The 5,604-nt window shown below is 40.3% G+C and overlaps 1 long non-coding RNA gene across 1 annotated transcript; it reads left to right on the top strand.

The window, feature by feature from the left end:
• The first annotated feature begins 200 nt into the window (after nt 1-200).
• On the top strand, nt 201-2,210 carry LOC139130509 (uncharacterized). The gene is made up of 3 exons (XR_011551882.1): nt 201-330; nt 1,095-1,192; nt 2,103-2,210. It is a non-coding gene; the product is annotated as an uncharacterized lncRNA (long non-coding RNA).
• Nucleotides 2,211-5,604: the final 3,394 nt, after the last annotated feature.

Below are 5,604 nucleotides of genomic sequence, written 5' to 3'. Positions count from 1 at the left end.
AATGAGTTGTCCTTATTAGTCTATACGTGTCTTGTCAGCATGGAGAGACTCAGCTTGTACGCATGCCACTCTTTCGCTGAGGTAAATATGAAAGTATGAAAACATGTGAAAAGAATTTTGATCATTATGATATTAAACTCTATGCAGTGTACCGCGCATGCCCATACATCCGTGTGACATGTGCTTGTCGTGTACGTACTCGTCGACAAGAGTGACGTCACCCATTTTCTACGAAACTTCACCTTTCATACATCAACACCATTCGACCTTTGGCGGCAGAGGAAACAGGTACGAGTAAGGAGGTCCTGATTTTAAAGAAAGAAACACAAGGTAAGTTATCACATGTACGCAGATTTAAATTGTGTAATCATTGCTTTCTTAAGTCGATAAAGCTGTTTAATATGCACTTTGTAGTTATTTGTTGGTATAACCGATGAAACATGATAAGGTGGAAATATTTTTCCACTCTTGCTTGCAACATGCGAATGCCTTAAATTACAGTTTTTGTTCAATGCAAGTCATCGTAAACAACATTCAGCAATTTCCTCGACATATTCTGATAAAAGCTAATAGGCACAGATGTTTACTTTAAACTTTCACTTTTGCGCTTTCTGAAGAAAGTGCATGTGACATCATGCATGATGCTTGGCGGGAAACATCAGTCTGACCATAACAGAACCTGCTGAAAGGTTACAAAGGTTTACCTTTGCCCTTTGTCCTATTGTCGAGATGCTCGAGAGACAAAAATTTCCCGGCGCCACAAACAAAAGTGTACGAATGCCTGAATAACGGATAATTTTTTGTCATAATACTTGGCGGGTTTTATATAGCAATGCTTGATCTGCCGTGAGTCTCAAGGATATCAGGTTTATTGTATTCGTCAACTATTCCTTGCTATGATAGTCCGGCATAGTAGACGATAGTCATTCGTACATACATTTGCAATTATACAGACTAAAAGATACTAGACTATGGTTTAGCTATTTGGGGCTACGGTAAACATCCAAAGTGTGACTCGGTTCAAAACCATGCTTTACAGCTCTTTTTAGGGGTTCATAAATTTACACCTATTGATGCTGTATCTGATGACACAGGTTGGAATTCATGTCAGGTCCGAATTGGATACTCAGATATTGGCATCATCTTGTTAACCTTGATGGAAACAGACTAACAAAGAAATTGGTCTTCTGATGTATGTAACATTTTTGATGACCTGTATTTTGATACAGATGGACTACTTAATGTAAACTTAAGTCATTTGCTACTTGAACATTCAACTGCTTGGTGTGAAAGTGTAAACCGAAAACCAAAATTTAGAACATATGTGCTCTTTAAAGATGATTATAATGTATGTATCGATGTGTCTCTCTCGTAGGCAGCGATCTTTATTGGCTCAATTTAGAGTCGGTGTTTTGCCTTTACGAATGGAAACTGGAAGATATAGGGGAGAAGCTGTTGACAATAGAGTCTGTATTTTCTGTAATCAAAATGCTATAGAAAATGAGACGCACTTTTTTTACATTGTAATCTTTTTGATGATTTGAGGGAAATATATTTAAGTTCAAATACTGATTGTCAAACTTTGACATCAAATACTGAGAAATGTAAATTTTTGATGTATAGAAATGTTAGGGGAATATGAAAGTTCATTGAACATGCATTTACAATACGCTTTAATTTCTGCTTACAATGCCCTCGTGACCTGTGATTTACACTGTCTTTAACGTGACATATAAGTCCATTGGGCTCGAAGGTGTTAACTTTATGCTGAACTGTATTCTTTTTTTTGAACCATGGATATCTCACTTCACTATAATAAACTTAACTAACTAACGAATTATACAGTGGTGCATACGGTTGCAAAAAATTAAGGAGTCAGAAAGCATTTAGTCTATCTCATAGTGTTCAGAATATGTTGCAAGGTCAGAGGGGGAATTTCCTATCACAACAGAATCTAAAATGAATACTAAATGTACAACAATGGATGTCTTTTAAATTTGAGAGCCTTCTCACAAACTGAAACTGAAATGCGCCATAGAATGACGTAGAATCTATCTAGCCCCAATTGGCTCAAAAATGGTATTATTGATGTTTGATTTCAGAAAAAATGGCGACACCTGCCGATGCCATGTACCTCATGACACCATATCAATTCCAGAAACATGTCTGTGAGGAGGTAGGGAAAGCCTTCCCCAACTGTCAGACTACCAGGCGCCAAATGTAAAATAATTATTTTACACATTAGAAGAACATATTCATACGAAAAGGGTGTATTTGCATGCATTTATCAATAAAAATAAACTACTATAGCATAAGTATAAATAAATCAATACGGACATAAGTAAATACATATATGAGTGAAAAAACATACATATATGTGAACCAATTCACACAAGACATGAAGACAGACACATACATACATACGTGCATACGTACGTGCATACATACATACATACGTACGTGCATACGTACATACATACATACATACATACATACATACATACATACATACATACATACATACATACATACATACATACATACATACATTCATTCATACATACATACATACATACATACATGCACTCACGCACGCACTTACATACGTGCATACGTACGTGCATACGTGCATACGTACGTGCATACATACATACATACATACATACATACATACATACATACATACATACATACATGCATGCACTCACGCACTCACGCACGCACGCACGCACATACATACATACATACATACATACATACATACATACATACATACATACATACATACATACACATACAGGATCGAAAAGTTTACATGAGGGAACGAAGTACGCATGCGTATATCCAGTCGCACACACACACACTCACACACACACACACACACTGCTACTCGGAAAGTTTACATGAGGGGGAACGAAATACGCATGCGTATATCTACTCGCACACACACACTGCTCTGAAAAGTTTACATGAGGGGGAACGAAGTACGCATGCGTATATCCACTCTCACACACACACTCACACACTCACACACACACACACAACAAACACAACACACACATTGCTACTCTCTCTGAGATACACACACTGACGCGACGATCTGCAGGCCCGGAATGCCACACCGGGAGCTCACTCCTAACTCGGACTCTACGTACCTCGCGGCGTCGAAGGCTAGTGACGATGGCAAAGATGTGCTACACTTTTTCTCTTTCTTGCCTTTGTGTCGTGAGTCGGGTTCGTACAGGGCTTTACACAGTGGTAAAGTGGTAGCCGGCCTGAGTAATACTACACTGCTTAGAGGCCCCGTAAGGGTTTCTGACTTAATGGTACCTGCCATGCCGGCGAAGTTCTGCTGGGGTTAACGGCCCAACCCAGGCCAATAAAACACTGGGAGTCGTGTATTACAGCTCTCTGCCATTCGGCTTATATTCTTTAATGGTTAAATACAGCATTCAACAGGAACTACAGCAACAGCTTACTGGAACTAAAGCAACAGCTTTACTGCTAAACTCTCTGCTCTCTAAACTCTCTGCTTACTCAGGATCGTACGTAGCTCCACTCAGCAGGGAATGAATGTCTGGAATGCCAAGTATGCCCACTGGAACTAGACAGCAACGGAGTACGGAGAACTGGAATTTTCAAACTAATATTAAGAGCCACTGTGTATTTTCTAATAACTCATTTTCACGCCTACGACATTTAAGTGCCTGATGTACAAGGCAGTGGTATTTTTTTACGAATTTTCATTAGTTCTACGCGTGAATTTTTTGATCGAAAAATTGATGCTTTGTAAAGTTTGGTCAAACATCAAATGTATTCACTTTTCCCCGGACGTTTTTTGATGAAAGTCATATGGTCAACCCGGTCAATGTAGTATCATTCGACTCCTAATGGTACGAAATGTGTCAAACTGTCATCCGACCCCTATCGACCCCTAGCGTTTTCACGTAATGGGGGCTTTCTTTCTGCCTACTTTTAGTGATTTTCTAAAATGTGGACGCCTTATGTAAACATAGCCAGGCCGTCAGGCCTGCAGTTGAGGACCGGGGCAGCAGGTCACCTCGACCCCTGTCCGTTTCGACCCAAGTAATTCACACCCTCTTGTCGTTGTTTGTGGTCAAATCAATCCCGGTGCCTTAGTCACTTCGACCTCAGTCAGTTTTCATGTTACATGTACCTGACAACGTTTTACTGAGTACATTATGCAACTTGTTTCTGTGAGAAAAACTGCTGGCTTCGCTACAACAATCCACGGGGTAGCTGTGATATCGCAGCGGTACTTGTGGCGTGTCGAATGCGCTCGGGTCATTGGTTTGGGGTCATCGCCACAGTCCCTGTGGCGATGACCCCAATGACTTGATCGCGTTCGCCACGAGTACCGCTGCGATATCACAGCTATCCACGGGGCTGTGAACACTCTGATACTTGTGGGAGGCCTGGGGTACCCCGGCCCCATTGTCATTTACTGACTGGGGAACGTGTCTCACTGAAGTACGGATGGATAAAGCATGTCATTTACTGATTTTTGGAAATAAAGCATTCGTCACTATCGCAATTGCTTGCCATATGCGGCAAGATTGGATGAGCGAGGCCGGTCCGCTCGCCTTGGTGTCTTGACGCCAAATGAGCCTATTTCCGGTTTAGGCGTTGGGCTTACAGCAATGCATTATAGGATATCTTCCAGGGCGGCGTGGATCAACAAATGCGTGGATTAGTGTGTGTGTGTGTGTGTGCGAGTAGATATACGCATGCGTATTTCATTCCCCTCATGTAAACTTTTCAGACCAGTGTGTGTGTGTGTGTGTGCGAGTAGATATACGCATGCGTATTTCGTTCCCCCTCATGTAAACTTTTCCGAGTAGCAGTGTGTGTGTGTGCGAGTGGATATACGCATGCGTACTTCGTTCCCCTCATGTAAACTTTTCGATCCTGTATGTGTGTATATGTATGTATGTATATATGTATGTATGTATGTATATGTATGTATGTATGTATGTATGTATGTATGTATGTATGTATGTATGTGCGTGCGTGCGTGCGTGAGTGCATGTATGTATGTATGTATGAATGTATGTATGTATGCATGTATGTATGTATGTATGTATGTATGTATGTATGTATGTATGTATGTATGTATGTATGTATGTATGTATGTATGTATGCACGTACGTATGTATGTATGTATGTATGCACGTACGTATGCACGTATGTATGTATATGTCTGTCTTCATAGGTCTTGTGTGAATTGGTTCACATATATGTATGTTTTTTCACTCATATATGTATTTACTTATGTCTGTATTGATTTATTTATACTTATGCTATAGTAGTTTTTTATTGATAAATGCATGCAAATACACCCTTTTCGTATGAATATGTTCTTCTAATGTGTAAAATAATTATTTTACATTTGGCGCCTGGTAGTCAGACAGCCTGTCAGATGGACGTAGAAGGATATCGACCAGACACCATGGTAGTATGTGGAGGACATGCCGTCGTCATCGAGGCAAAGCGCTACACCAAGTCCAGTATTGGCAAGAGTGAAGTTGATCAACTGATTAATTACATACAATTGACAGGTGCAACCGGTGGGATAATGGTGGT

Source organism: Ptychodera flava, chromosome 4 (genome assembly GCF_041260155.1).
Source record: "Ptychodera flava strain L36383 chromosome 4, AS_Pfla_20210202, whole genome shotgun sequence".
Classification (NCBI taxonomy): Eukaryota; Metazoa; Hemichordata; class Enteropneusta; family Ptychoderidae; genus Ptychodera; species Ptychodera flava.
This window is presented reverse-complemented; position numbering and strand designations above follow the sequence as displayed.